This window comes from Salmo trutta, chromosome 21 (assembly GCF_901001165.1).
Source record: "Salmo trutta chromosome 21, fSalTru1.1, whole genome shotgun sequence".
Classification (NCBI taxonomy): Eukaryota; Metazoa; Chordata; class Actinopteri; order Salmoniformes; family Salmonidae; genus Salmo; species Salmo trutta.
Window position 1 is genome coordinate 21,603,011 of NC_042977.1, and position 16,822 is coordinate 21,619,832.

Sequence of the window (16,822 nt, forward strand, 5' to 3'; positions counted from 1 at the left end):
CCCATCTCAATTTAACTACATTTAAATCAGCATCAAAATCAGTCCCCTTGACGATCCAGAGGTTGCAGCTGTCTGACTCTGCTGTGTACTACTGTGCTCTGAAGCCCACTGTGACAACAGGATATACAGCCCCCCTATTGTGGTAACAACTGTATTTAGAGTAAGTAAAAACACACTTAGCATAATAGGGGAAATTCTATACACATTAGAGAATATTATCAATATGGAAACCAAATCATTTGAAAAGGCATTTTTATTCTGGTTATTCATTCACTTCAGAAGATCCTCTGAAAATGAGTTGTGTGTGTTTACAGGAGGAGCTAGTATGAGAATGAAAAGGAGACACTCAAAATGACATGGTCTTTCCTCAGTGCATTGTAAGCTTGTCATATATATATATTTTTTGAATTTTACCCCCTTTTGCTCCACAATTTCAATCTTGTCTCATCGCTGAAGCTCCCCAACTACCTCAGGAGGCGACGGTCGAGTCATGCGTCCTCCGAAACATGACCCACCAAACCGTGCTTCTTAACACCCGCCCGCTTAACCCAGAAGCCAGCTGCACCAATGTGTCTGAGGAAACACTGTTCAACTGATGCCTGAAGTCAGCCTGCAGGCGCCCAGCCCTCCAAAAGGAGTCACTAGAGCGCGATGAGCCAAGTAAAGCCCCCCCCGGACAAACCCTCCCCAAACCCGGACGGCGCTGGGCCAATTGTGCGCCGCCCTACGGGACTCCTGATCACGGCCGGTTGTGACACAGCCTGGCATCGAACACAGGTCCGTAGTCACACCTCAAGCACTGCGTTCCACTCGGGAGGCCCCACCTTGTTCTTTTTTTTTGTTTGTTTGTTTTTTACATTTGTGGGTAAGTCAAATTAATTTAACAGTAATGATAATGTGTAGTTGCAGTATTTATAATGTGTAATTACTTCCTTACAAACTTGGAAAAACGACACACAAGCTTTGACCGTTAATGTTGACAAAGTGGTTGAACGTGTGGATCTGGAGGTCTCCTCTGTTGAAGTGACAGACTGCTCTGTACTACTGTGCTCTGAAGCCCACAGTGACAGGAAACCCAGAAACACTACAAAAACCGTACTGCAATAATTCCTACTAGTAAACACCATGTAATAGGCAAGCATCTGCATATAAATAATCAGAGATCATGTTCATGATGATCCATCAATTAAGTCACATTTGTTCATCACAGATTATAATGTTGATGTAATGTGGTTCAATTTACTGAATAGGAGGAGCTAAGATGAGAGGTGGAGAGATGATTCTCCTCTATCTGACTGGAACAGGGGGATAGGATGTCTTCAGTTCTGCCTCCTGATAACACACTGTTACACCCATCACCATGTTTCTCTACCCAGTGTTTATCCTCTCTGCACTTGTTGGTGAGTATTAGTCTGACATTACATACTTTTAGTTTATTCAAGGTAACTGTCAAGTGTACGGGAAAGTACGGGGGGGAAAAAAATTATGAAATGTATTCACTACTGTAAGTCGCTCTGGATAAGAGCGTCTGCTAAATGACTAAAATGTAAATGTAAAAAATGTGTCATTTGTAAATAGCACTTCCTAGAAGAAATGTAAATGACTGATTATCTTTTCACTTGTATTGAATATGACACATAGTATGTAATAATTTCCCATGAACTGAAAATGTTAATTTAATCCTAACTTCATTACAGGTGGCAGTTATGAAAATGACATAAAACCAACTTCAGAGACAGAACATGGCATGGAGGGGAGCAGTGTTACACTGTCTTGCAACTACTCTGGCTCAGTAGACTACCTTCAATGGTATCGTCAATATCCCAGATCAGCACCGCAATTCCTGCTCTAAACTACAGTCTCCTTAAAGCCCTCTGTATTTAGAGCTAAACCTGATGACCCTCGACTGTTTGTTAATCCGAATAAAGAGAGAACCCCTGTGGATCTGGAGATCTCCTCTGCTGAAGTGACAGACTCTGCTCTGTACTACTGTGCTCTGAGGCCCACAGTGACAGGAAACCCAGACACACTGTACAGAAACCTGACAGCTCATGATAAACTCCTCTCATGCATATTTTAGCGCAGGGGTGGGGTGTCCTACTGTAGGTTCATGAAAATAAATTATCCTTTAAAATACTGTGTTGAACTTTACCCCAGCATATATCCTCAGCTACAATATGATGGTTCTCTACACAGTTATTTTACTTTCTGCTCTGACAGGTTAGTAAATTACTGTATTCCTGTCATTCTTTTGACTACATTTTGTAGGCTAATGTATAGTTTATCTGTTTTGGGGGGGGGGGGGGGGATTTTAGAGTAAATAACAAGATCTTTCCTAATTTCAAATACATCTACCTGTGATTTATCCATCACCTCATCACATTAGCAGGTGACAGTCTTCAGGCCATGCAGCCAAACTAACAAGAAGTGTATGGAGAGGAGGGTGGTAATGTTCAGCTTTCCTGAAACTACTCCTCAGCATACAGTGAACTGTGGTATAAACAGTATCCAGTATCAGCTCCTCATTTCCTCCTCTTCATCCTCCATGCCTCTAGGACTGTAGTGAGAGATAAACCTCCCTACCCTCGCCTCCCTGTTAAACTGACCAAAGAGAAGACGTGTGGATCTTGAGATCTCCTCTACTGAAGTGAGAGACTCTGCTCTGTACCGCTGTGCTGTGATGTCCACAGTGACACTTAACTCATTGACTCAGCACTCAGCAGAATACAGACCTGTCACCTGTCAGTTAGTTATAGATTTACATGCATCTGATTTATTTTGCTTGACCACAGCACCATCAAGTGGAGTATTCAGTGCATAAATAATTTTTAAACTGCTATTAAATGTACATATAAAATACATTTGTTTCAACATAGTCAGTAGGAGGAGCTAGAGTATAAAACTCAGGATTAGATTATTAATCCTCAAGATAAAACATGATACTACCATGAAGAACATAGTCAGTTGATGCTGTGCTTTTCATCAGCAGCTGGTGCTTATTCTACACATTCTGCCATCTACAATGTTGTTCTGTTCACTATTACTCTTCTTTGACTTGATAGGTAAGTAATTACATTTTCATTCAAACTGAGTGTGATTATGTTTAGGTGTATTTGTTTTTCAAATCAAAGAATTTAAAGATAATTCACAACATTTTTATATTTACACTGCATTTGGAATGAATTACATTTTCCATGTGGGTTTAAAGTATTAACATAATATATGTGTTATAATCATAATTATACAGGTCTCAGTTCTGAACAGGTATTAACACCCTACACTGATATAGAAGTGGCTTCAGAAAGGGACAGAGTTACTCTCTCTTGCAACTACACCATCTAAGTTAAAACTCTTCTATGGTATCGACAGACAATTACGGACTACAAAAATAAAACCAGCCATGTCACGGAGACCGACGTCTTGCTTCCAGACAAACTAAACACCTTCTTTGCCCGCTTTGAGGATAGTACAGTGCCAACAACGTGGCCCGCTACGAAGGACTGTGGGCTCTCCTTCTCTGTTGCCGACGTGAGTAAGACATTAAACGTGTTAATCCTCGCAAGGCTGCCGGCCCAGACGGCATCCCTAGCCGCGTCCTCAGAGCATGCGCAAACCAGCTGGCTGGTGTGTTTACGGACATATTCAATCTCTCCCTATCCCAGTCTGCTCTCCCCACATGCTTCAAGATGGCCACCATTGTTCCTGTACCCAAGAAGGCAAAGGTAACTGAACTAAATGACTATCGCCCCATTGCACTCACTGCTGTCATCATGAAGTGCTTTGAGAGGCTAGTCAAGGATCATATCACCTCCACCTTACCTGTCACCCTAGACCCACTTCAATTTGCTTACCGCCCCAATAAATCCACAGACGATGCCATCGCCATAACACTGCACTCTGCCCTGGACAATAGGAATACCTATGTAAGAATGCTGTTCATTGACTATAGCATTCAGCATTCAACACCATAGTACCCTCCAAGGTCATCATTAAGCTAGAGGCCCTGGGTCACAACCCCGCCCTGTGCAATTGGGTCCTGGACTTCCTGACGGGCTGCCCCCAGGTGGTGAATGTAGGAAACAACATCTCTACTTTGCTGATCCTCAACAATGGGGCCCCACAAGGGTGCGTGTTCAGTCCCTTCCTGTGCTCCCTGTTCACCCATGACTGCGTGGCCATGCACGCCTCCAACTCAATCATGAAGTCTGCAGACGACAAAACAGTGGTAGGCTTGATTACCAACAATGTCGAGACAGCCTACAGGGAGGAGGAGAGGGCACCTGGAGTGTGGTGTCAGCAAAACAACCTCTCACTCAACGTCAACAAAACAAAGGAGATGATCGTGGACTTCAGGAACCAGCAGAGGGACCACCCCCCTATCCACATCGACAGGACAGCAGTGGAGAAGGTGGAAAGTTTTCAGTTCCTCGGCGTACACATCACTGACAAACTGAAATGGTCCACCCACACAGATAGTGTGGTGAAGAAGGCCTCCCCTCCAGGGGCGCCAACTTGCGTCCTACCTGGGCGCATACCTGGTTGAGCAGGGTGCCGGTGTTGGAAATCCGCGATGAGGCCTGCGTCCAGGATGTCCCTAGCCGGGACCCAACACCTCTCCTCCAGGCTATAACCCTCCCAGTCAACCAGGTACTGAAACCCCCTGCCCCGAGGTCGAACCTTCAGGAGATGCCTCACTGTGTACGCCGGTTGGCCATCGATGAGACAGGGGAGAGGGGTGGGCCTGGAAACAGGAGACAAAGGGCTGTGAGACATGGGTTTAATTCTGGAAACATGAAAAGTGGGATGTATAAAAAGGGTACGGGCCAACAGAAGACAAACAGCAGAGGGTCCAATAACCTTGGAGATGGGGAAAGGGCTGATAAACTAGGGGGAGAGTTTGCGGGATTCCACCCAGAGAAGCAGATCCCGGGTGGACAGCCATACCTTCTGCCCAAGACAATACCGGGGAGCCGGGGTCTGGTGGCGATCCACTTGTCGTCGATACCTAGTGGTGGTCTTGAGAGGGGCCAACCGGGCTCTCTTCCAGGTACTTAGACAGTGGCAGACAAACATCTGGGCTGAAGGTATGCCGACCTCTTCCTCCTGCTCAGGGAGCAGCGGGGGCTGATACCCCAGGGAACACTCAAAGGGTGATAGACCCGTGGCAGAGCAAGGAAGGATGTTGCAGGCGTATTCTACCCACACTACCCACACTAGTTGCTGGCTGGAGAACCGATCCACTATGGTCAGAATGGCGGTGTTACCATCAGACGGTGGGAGACCCGTTACAAAGTTCAGGGATTTGTGAGACCAGGGACAGTGAAGGACAGGCAGAGGTTGAAGGAGACCAGCTGGAGCTTGCCGACGAGTCTTGTTCTGTGCACAGATCGTGCAAGCGGCGACGAATGCGGCGACGTCAGGAACCATGGTAGGTAACCAAAAGCGTTGTCACACAAAGGCCAGGGTCCACCGGGAGCCCGGGTGGCAGGCAAGCCTGGAGGAGTGGGCCCACTCCAGGACCGAGGACCGGACCGCTTTTGGAACTAACATCTGGTACTCAGCAGAATACAGACCTGTCAGTTTGTGGTTTTTAAAACACCTGCTCTCTTTTGTTTGACTACAGCGAATCATGTGGAACATGTGGATCTGGAGATCTCCTTTGCTGAAGTGATAGGCTCTGCTCTGTACTACTGTGTTCTGAAGCCCACAGTGACAGGACACCTGTAAACACTGTACAAAAACCTAGAACATCTGAATGCGGGGGAAAAGTTATCAACAGGCACATGAATGAATATGTCCAGAACACTAGCCAAACCCTGACCCCAAACCTTTCTTAATATCCCCATCCCATCCCAGATCAATCCTAACCCTAGCCATAACTCTAACCCTAACTCTAGCTTCGTTTCTACATTCATTATTAATTTCTAACTTTTTCTTGATAATGCAGTATGAAATAAATGGCCTGGATTCATTCAAAAAAATGCATCAATGCTACTACGTACATTAAACAAGGATTTCATGGCACACACAGAAACAAAGTTGGTTGTTCACCACCCCCTGTCTTTGGCAGTAGGTGGAGCTACAACATTTTCTCCAATCAGCAAGGCTGAAAGATTGGAGTAGAGAGAGATATTCAACTCTGCCTGTAAGTCCTTGTTTGTGAGTGCTGTATTCAATTTGACCATTTTAATTGAAACACCAGAATGCATTTTATAGTTGTCAAAAAAGCTATCAAAAATAGCTACATGTTTTTCCTTTTCTGACAGATGGTAGTTTTGAAGACGACATTAATTCCACTAGGTCTATGGTAGGTGGTGTGGAGGGTGATACCATCACACTGTCCTGCAGTTACACTGTCTCTGTAAACAATCTACAGTGGTATAGTCAGTATCCTAGGTCTAAACCAGAGTTTCATCACCAAATCAGGGTATGTCCAGAAAACTGTCCCTTCTCGCATGTCAGCTCAGGTTCATACCGACCGTGTGGATCTGGAGATCTCCTCTGCTGAAGTGACAGACTCTGCTCGTCCTCGCTCAACTTCTTTCATTCAACTTTTTCACCCCGGAAGGTTTATCCGGACATGGTCCTACAGGACCTCCACCAGACAAAAAAACAAAGTAGTAACATTAACTTTATGCCCTCTAATTGCAGTCGCTGTACTCATAAAATGCAGGAGAACAATCGCCTTATGGTGAGGATAGCCGATTTGCAATCCTAAGTTCAGAGGCAATCATTAGGCAAGAGCAGTTTAAGTGTAGGAAAGTATGAAACAGCATCTGTGTCACCAGTAAGTGCAGATAGTAGTATTAACCCCCCCACACAGTCCCAACAATTTTCTCAAGGCTTCTGGAAAGAAATGCTGTCGGCATGCTCAAACGGTGTCACTCATTCAGCCGACAGAACCTTTCAATCAGTTTTCCCCATTAAGCAATGAGTCTGTGTCAAAGGCCGTGCCTTCTCAGGTCCCTCCACCTGTTATGGGGTCTGAGCCGCCGAAGCCTCCCACTATTAGCTCAGAAAAATTGAAAACCCTAGTCATTGGTGACTCCATTACCCGCAAGATTAGATTTAAAAATAATAATTCAACGATCATACACTGTTTACCAGGAGGCAGGGCTACAGACATAAAGGCTAATCTGAAGATGGTGTTGGCTGAGGCTAAAACTGGCAAGTGTTGGGAGTATAGGGATATTGTTATCCACGTCGGCACTAACGATGTTAGGATGAAACAGTTAGAGGTCACCAAGCACAACATAGCTTCAGTGTGTAAATTAGCCAGAAAGATGAGTCAGCATCAAGTAATTGTCCCAGTTAGGGGGAGTGATGAGCTCCACAGCAGAGTCTCACAACTCAATTGCTGCTTGAAAACTGTTTTCTGCCCCTCCCAAAAGATGGTATTGGAAGATAATTGGCCCTCTTTCTGGGACTCACCCACAAACAGGACCAAGCCTGGCCTGCTGAGGAGAGACAGATTCCATGCTAGCTCTCATCTTATTTATCAACATAGACCGGGCTAACTCCTCTAGCTCCACAATGAGATTGGGTGCAAGCCAGGCAGCAGAATGTTAGACAGCCTGCCAGCATAGTGGAGTCTTGTCGCAAGCACAGTCAGACCGTAGCACAGTTTCCCCATTCAGACCGTGGCTGTGCCTCAATCTATGTCTGGAAAATATTAACATAGCAGTGTTCACCTTAGCAATCTCACTGGAATAAAGACCTCCTCCATCTCTGTCATTTTTTTAAGAGACTGCGATAATACCTAGGACTACTTAATGTTAGATCCCGCCCTTCCAAGGCAGTCATAGTCAATGAACTAATCACTGATCATAAACTTGATGTGATTGGCCTGACTGAAACATGGCTTAAGACTGATGAATTTACTGAGTTAAATGAGGCCTCTTCTCCTGGTTACACTAGTGACCATTTCCCCCGTGTATCCCACAAAGGAGGAGATGTTGCTAACTTTTTTTTACAGTAAATGTAAATTTATAAAAAGAAAATACAACTTGTTTCGTCTTTTGATATGCTAGAAATCTATGCAGCTTACCCAAGCTCTTTTTATAGCTACAGTGCCTTGCAAAAGTATTCACCCCCTTGGCGTTTTTCCTATTTCGTTGCATGACAACTTGCAATTTAAATAGATTTTTATTTGGATTTCATGTAATGGACATACACAAAATAGTCCAAATTGGTGAAGTGAAATGAAAAAAATGACTTGTTTCAAAAAATTCTTTCAAAAAACCCCGGAAAAGTGGGGAGTGCACTATGAAGCCCCTAAATAAGATCTGGTGCAACCAATTACCTTCTGAAGCCACATAATTAGTTCATTAAAGTCCACCTGTGTGCAATCTAAGTGTCACATGATCTGTCACATGATCTCAGTATATATACACCTGTTCTGAAAGGCCCCAAAGTCTGCAGTCACCACTAAGCAAGGGGCCCCACCAAGCAAGCGGCACTATGAAGACCAAGGAGCTCTCCAAACAGGTCAGGGACAAAGTTGTGGCGAAATACAGATCAGGGTTGAGTTATAAAAAAATATAAGAAACTTTGAGCATCCCACGGAGCTCCATTAAATCCATTATTAAAAAATGTAAAGAATATGGCACCACAACAAACCTGCCAAGAGAGGGCCGCCCACCAAAACTCACAGACCAGGCAAGGAGGGCATTAATCAGAGGCAACAAAGAGACCAAAGATAACCCTGAAGGAGCTGCAAAGCTCCACAGCAGAGATTGGAGTATCTGTCAATAGCACCACATTAATCCGTACACTCCACAGAACTGGGCTTTACCAAAGAGTGACCAGAAAAAAGCCACCTCACTAGGGTAGGGGCACTATTTTCACCTCCGGATGAAAAGCGTGCCCAAAGTAAACTGCCTGCTACTCAGGCCCAGAAGCTAGGATATGTATATAATTAGAGGATTTGGATAGAAAACACTCCAAAGTTTCTAAAACTGTTAAAATAATGTCTGTGAGTATAACAGAACTGAAATGGCAGGCGAAGACCTGAGGAAAATCCATCCAGGAACTGCCATTATTTTGAAATGGCTGTTTTTCCAATAAAAGCCTATCCACCATTTAAAGGGATAGGACCCAGATTCCATTCCGAAAAATTAGGGAAAATGACCACTTTGAGTGAGTGGATAGTGGGATGTCCCCAGAGCTGTTTCTGCGTGTGACTGAGAGCGCACCTTTCTTGTTTTTCTTTTATATTGACGACGCTATTGTCTGGTTGAAATATTATCGATTATTTAGGCTAAAAACAACCCGAGGATTGATTATTAACATCATTTGACATGTTTCTACAAACTTTACGGATACTACTTGGAATTTTCGTCTGCCTGTTGTGACCGGATTTGAGCCATTTGATTACTGAACAAAACGCGGCAACAAAATGGAGCTTTTTGGATATAAAGAGGGACTTTATCGAACAAAACAAACATTTATTGTGTAACTGGGAGTCTTGTGAGTGCAACCATATGAAGATCATCAAAGATAAGTGATTCATTTTATTACTATTTCTAACTTTCGTGACTAATCTACTCGGCTGGTAAATGTATGTAATATTTTGTGTGCTGAGTGCTGTCAGATAATCGCATGGTCATCCCCACAGTGAAGCATGGTGGTGGCAGCATCATGCTGTGGGGATGTTTTTAATCGGCAAGGACTGGGAAAGAAGAAGTGAATAGTTATGTACGCTCAAGTTTTCAGTTTTTTGTCTATTTCCTGTTTGTTTCACAATAAAAAATATTTTGCATCTTCAAAGGGGTAGGCATGTTGTGTAAATCAAATGATACAAACCCCCCAAAAGACAAAATACTTTCGCAAGCCACTGTGCTGTTTACAGGCATCCTGGGCCGTATACAGCATTCTTCACTGAGTTCCCTGAATTCATATTGGACCTTGTAGTCATGGCAGATAATATTCACATTTTTGGTGACTTCAATACTCACATGGAGAAGTCCACAGACCCACTCCAAATGGCTTTTGGACCGTTATCGACTCAGTGGATTTTATCTAACATGTCTCGGGACCTATGCATTGCCACAATCATACCCTGGATCTAGTTTTGTCTTGTGGAATAGATATTGTGGATCTAAATGTTTTTCCTTATAATTTTGAACTATCAGACCACCATCTTATTACGTTTGCAATCGCAACAAATAATGAAATGCTTAGACCGCAACCAAGGATTATCAAAAGCTGCGCATTAAATTATCTGACATCCCAAAGACTCTTTGATGCCCTGAAGCAAGCTTCCAGAAAATTGGAACGGAAATGGCGCTCCACCAAATTGGAAGTCTTCCGACTAGCTTGGAAAGGCAGTACCGTGTAATATCGAAAAGTCCTAACTGCTGCCCGATCAGCCTATTTTTCCAACCTGAATGAGAATAAAAATATTCCAAAATGTATTTTTCATACTGTAGCAAAGTTAACTAAAAAGCTGCATTCCCCAAGCATTCCCCGAGGTTGGCTTTCACTTCAGCAGTGATGAATTCATGAACTTCTTTGATGAAAAGATCATGATCATTAGAAAAAAATTACGGACTCCTCATTGAATTTCTCCAAAACTCAGTTGTCCTGAGTCTACACATAACTGCCAAGCCCTCAGATCAATGGAAACACTCAAGTCTTTTAATCCTGTATCTCTCAAATCATTCACGAAAATAGCCATGGCCTTTAAACCTGCCAGCTGTCTACTGGAGTCTATTCCAACTAAACTACTGAAAGAGCTACTTCCTGTGCTTGGTCCTCCTATGTTGAACATAATAAACAGTTCCCTATCCTCCGGATGTGTACCAAACTCACTAAAAGTGGTAGTAATAAAGCCTCTCCTGAAAAAGACGAATCTTGACCCAGAAAAAAAAACTAAACGAATGGCCTATATCAAATCTCCCATTCCTCTCAAACATTTTTGAAAAGCTGTTGGTCAGCAACTCACTGCCTTCCTGAAGACAAATAAGGTATGTGAAATGCTCCAGTCTGGTTTTAGACCCCATCATAGTACTGAGAACGGACTTGTGAAAGTGGTAAATTACATTTTAATGGCATCAGACCAAGGCTCAGCGTCTATCATCGTGCTCCTAGACCTTATCACCACATTATTTTGGAAAAATTTGAAACCGTAATTGGTCTACGCAGACAAGTTCTTGCCTTGTTTAGATCCTATCTGTCGGAAAGGTATCAGTTTGTCTGTGGATGGTTTGTCCTCTGACAAATTAATGGTACGTTTCGGTGTTCCTCAAAGTTACACTCTAGGACCACTATTGTTTTCACTATATATGCTACCTCTCGGTGATGTCATTCGGGAACTCACTGTCAACTTTCACTGCTATGCAGACAACACACAGCTGTACATTTCGATGAAACATGGTGAAACCCCAAAATGTCCTATCCTGGAAGCCTGTGTTTCAGACATAAGGAAGTGGAAGGCGGAATATGTTTTACTTATAAATTCAGACAAAACAGTTCGAGGTACCAAGAAACAAAGAGATCTGCTCTCAGATCTGAAATTAAATCTCGACGGCTGTACAGTCTTCTCAAATAAAACTGTGAAGGACCTCCACGTTACTCTGGACCCTGATCTCTCCTTCGACGAACTTATAAAAAATCTTTCAAGAGCAGCCTTTTTTCATTTTCATAACGTTGCATAAATCTGAAATGTTTTGTCCAAATTTGATGCAGAAAAGCTATTCCATGCTTTTGTCACTTCAAGATTAGACTACTGTAATGCTCTACTTTCCGGCTACTCGGATAAGGCACTAAATAAACTTCAGCTAGTGCTAAATACGGCTTCTAGAATCTTGACTAGAACCCCACAATTTGATCATATTACTCCAGTGCTAGTCTCCCTACACTGGCTTCCTGTTAAGGCTAGGGCTGATTTCAAGGTTTTACTGCTAACTTACAAAGCATACATGGACTTGTTCCTACCAATCTCACCAATTTGCTTCCGCCTTACATACCTATACGTACGCTATGGTCAGAAGATGCAGGACTTATTGTTACTAGAATTTCTAAGCAAACAGCTATAGACAGGGCTTTCTCCTAGCAAGCTCGATTTTTATGGAATGGTCTGCCGATCCACCTGAGACACAAACTTGATGTTAACCTTTAAGTCTTTACTGACTACTAATTGAGTGAGTGTAGTCTGGCCCAGGGGTGCGAAGGCGAACAGCAAGGCACTGGAGTGATGACCCACCCTTGCTCTGCCCAGCCGGCTCCCCTATCTCCACTGGGATTCTCTGCCTCTGACTCTATTACAGGGGCTTAGTCACTGGCTTTCTCACGCTCTTCTATCCGTCCTGTTCTCTGGCTTGTGCGGTGGGAAGATCTTCGTGGGCTATACTTGGCCTTGTCTCAGGGTAGTAAGTTAGTGGCCTGTTGATATCCCTTGGGGGTGTGGGGACTGACCCTAGCACCATGCCTCAGGACTACATGGCCTGAAGACTCCTGGCTCTCGTCATCCCTAGTCCACCTGGTCGTGCTGCTGACCCAGTTTCTGCTGTTCTGCCTGCGGCTATGGAACCCTGACCTGTTCAGAGCCTGGTTCTTCTCTGGATTTTTTCCTAGTTTCCTGCCTTTCTATAGAGTTTTTCCTAACAACCGTGCCTCTACATCTGTATTGCTCGCTCTCTGGGGTTTTAGGCTCTGTTTCTGTATAAGCACTTTGTGACAACTGTTGTTGTAAAAAGGGCTCTATAAATATATGTGATTGATTGATTGATAATCCTGTGCCCTGGAGCCCACAGTGACAGGAAACACAACTTCGTCACACAAAAAGAAGCCAGTCTGACACACAAATGAACTTAATCCTTATCAAGAGTCATAAAATATTATAACATTTGTATTATAAGTTTTATTTGCATATTGTACATATGGTATAACATGGTATAGTATTGTGGATCTAAAAAATAGAAAATTAAACAAGCATAGCATTCCCTAGACATTTCCAGATAGAAATTACGTCTGAAATAAACGGATGAGGAGGCCAATAGGGACCAAAAATCCTTAACCACAAACCACAGAAGAAGAGTTACATATCCAGTTATCAGAAGGGCCTCATAGTCAAACACAGGTATAGGCTGGGTATACCTGCAACCATGAGGATGTCTCTGTAGAGGAACTACTCAGCTCTCTCCCTGTCTTATCTCTCAGTTGGTTTATCTAGTCTGTATCAGGATGTCACTCATATTACGGTTGCTCCTCTTAGTGTTTGTAGGTAAGTGCTGAATTCTCATCTTAAACCAAATCATATTTTGAAAACTAAATGGTTGTAATACCTAAAAGTTTATATTTTTACTCTTTACGTCTTTACGTGATAGGGGTATCTAATCCAGATATTTTCCATTGACAGTTCAATTTAATTCGGATTTACATTAACTTAATGACAATACTTATGTTGTTGCAGCTCATAGTATGGAGCAGGAAACAATAACTCCAGTGAAGCCTGAAGTCAATGCCGTTCAAGGAACAGACATCACTCTCTCCTGCAACTACAAGGGCAACGTTAATCATCTACAATGGTACCGTCAATACCCCGGATCCAGACCAGGATGTCTTCTTTTGATCCTACAAAGCAGCATGTATGTACAGAATACATCCATTACGACACACTAGTAGACTGAATGAAGAGAAGACCTTTGTTGTTTCATGAGCAATTAAATGTATGTGTTTTAAAACCATTATCTATGAGGTGTCAGTTGTGAAGACCTCACTCTACTCAAGAAAGAAGAATACTGTTTAGAGAGATCCCTTGTTACCCTGTCTTACAACTACTCCAGAAGAGCTACTGCTGGAGATTAATTCTATTGGAATCACCAAGACACAGCACAAAGGCCAGAGTTCCTCCTGTACATCTCAAGTTCAGAGTTTATAAAGAAAGCAGATCCTCTGAACACTTGAATATCTGTCAAACTGAATGAAGAGAAAAACCATTTGGATCTGGAGATCTCTTCTGCTGTTGTGACAGACTCTGCTCTGTACTACTGTGCTGTGATAACCATAAAACCTCAGCAGGGACCACATCAGCAGGAATTTATCCAGTTTCTTTATGAACTTGTCTAACCCTTACTTTGTAGACATTAAAACACTAATGAATGATGTTAATATCTCCTATAAATAAAGCTTATGAGTCAAATGTTTCACCTGTCCTTAATTTGATTTGAGCATTGACAGATTCTGTTCATTTGATGAATATTCCTATTCTGCTACAGTCATGCCTTTAAACCACATCATATACATATAGTATGCATACATTATGCGACTTCATTGCTCTCAACATGGACCTGCTCAGTGGTTTGGTCCTCTGGTGGTAAATCCATGTTCTGCACTCTTAAGAAGAGCATAAACATACAGTAGCTAAAGCTACGTAACTGTCTGTTTTAGGCCAGGCAAACATAAAAAGGCTCTTACACTGTTTTGGTCTCGCTCAATAGATATGAAAAGGAATTAAAGTTTGTACATGTATTGTCGTGTAACATGGGATGGATGTAACTCTTACCTCCGCCTTCCTCTGCTGGCTGCGACGTCTCTCAGCTCTCTCCCTCCTATTCCTCTTCCCGTCCCATCCCGTCGACTCTCCGTCTTCTTGGCCCCCTGCTCTCTCCATCCCTGAACCCGTTGTATCTCGGCGGGGGTGAGAGTTACATCCACCCTATGCTTCCCAATAGTATACTAATTCATTATTTATGTGAGGATTTAGTGTCTTTATTCTCAGAACTTCCTTAACATTTAAATGCGGTCAGCAAAGTGAAAGTAGAGTATAAAGGTTTTTCTTTATATTTACTCACAAACAACCATTTCTGCAGCTCCTGGCTGATTTTCAGGTGAGGTACCTTCTTATCCTACATGTGCTGCCCACTACACCTCCTGAAGGATTTGTTGATCAGGCCCAAGTGAGCCAGGTGGATCGTCCACTGCTTCTCACTCTTCAGCCACAACCACAGAGGTGTTCTCTCTGTCTCTTTTTTATTGTAATTTTATTTCACCTTTATTTAACCAGGTAGGCCAGTTGAGAACAAGTTCTCATTTACAACTGCTACCTGGCCAAGATAAAGCAAAGCAATGCGACAAAAAAAACAACAGAGTTACACATAAACAAACGTACAGTAAATAACACAATAGAAAAATATATGTACAGTGTGTGCAAATGTAGAAGAATAGGGAGGTAAGCCAATAAATAGGCCATAGAGGCAGATGACGATGTGCAGATGTTTAGATGATGATGTGCAAGTAGAGATACTGGGGTGCAAAATAACAAGAAGATAAATAACAATATGAGGATGAGGTAGTTGGGTGTGCTATTTACAGATTGGTAGTGTACAGGTACAGTGATCGGTAAGCTGCTCTGACAGCTGATGCTTAAAGTTAGAGAGGGAGACATAAGACTCCAGCTTCAGTGATTTTTGCAATTTGTTCCAGTCATTGGCAGCAGAGAACTGGAAGAAAAGGCGGCCAAAGGAAATGTTGGCTTTGGGGGTGACTAGTGAAATATACCTGCTGGAGCGTGTGCTATGGGTGGGTGTTGCTATGGTGACCAATGAGCTGAGATAAGGCGGGGCTTTACCTAGCAAAGACTTATAGATGACCTGGAGCCAGTGGGTTTGGCGACGAATATGTAGTGAGGGCCAGCCAACGAGAGCATACAGGTCACAGTGGTGGGTAGTATATGGGACTTTTGTGACAAAACGGATGGCACTGTGATAGACTACATCCAGTTTGCCAAGTAGAGTGTTGGAGGCTATTTTGTAAATGACATCGCCCAAGTCAAGGATCGGTAGGATAGTCAGTTTTACGACGGTGTGTTTGACAGCATGAGTGAAGGAGGCTTGGTTGCGAATTAGGAAGCTGATTCTAGATTTAATTTTGGATTGGAGATGCTTAATGTGAGTCTGGAAGGAGCATTTACAGTCTAACCAGACACCTAGGTATTTGTAGTTGTCCACATATTCTAAGTCAGAACCGTCCAGAGTAGTGATGCAAGTCGGGCGGGCGGGTGCAGGCAGCAATCGGTTGAAGAGCATGCATTTAGTTTTACTAGCATTTAAAAGCAGTTGGAGGCCACGGAAGGAGTGTTGTATGGCACTGAAGCTTGTTTGGAGGTTTGTTAACACAGTGTCCAAAGAAGGGCCAGATGTATACAGAATGGTGTTGTCTGCGTAGAGGTGGATCAGAGAATCACCAGCAGCAAGAGCGACATCATTGATATACACAGAGAAAAGAGTCGGCCCAAGAATTGAACCCTGTGGCACCCCCATAGAGACTGTCAGAGGTCCGGACAACAGGCCCTCCGATTTGACACATTGAACTCTATCTGAGAAGTAGTTGGTGAAACAGGTGAGGCAGTCATTTGAGAAACCAAGGCTATTGAGTCTGCCGATAAGAATGTGGTGATTGACAGAGTCGAAAGCCTTGGCCAGGTCGATGAAGACGGCTGCACAGTACTGTCTTTTATCGATGGCGGTTATGATATCGTTTAGGACCTGAGGTGCACCCATGACCAGCTCAGAAACCAGATTGCATAGTGGAGAAGGTACGGTGGGATTCGAAATGGTTGGTAATCTGTTTTTTAACTTGACTTTCGAAGATTTTAGAAAGGCAGGGCAGGATGGATATAGGTCTATAACATTTTGGCCCTAGAGTGTCTCCCCCTTTGAAGAAGGGGATGATCGCGGCAGTTTTCCAATCTTTGGGGATCTCAGACGATGCGAAAGTGAGGTTGAACAGGCTGGCAATAGGGGTTGCAACAATTTCGTCTGATAATTTTAGAAAGAGACAGTCCAGATTGTCTAGCCCAGCTGATTTGTAGGGATCCAGA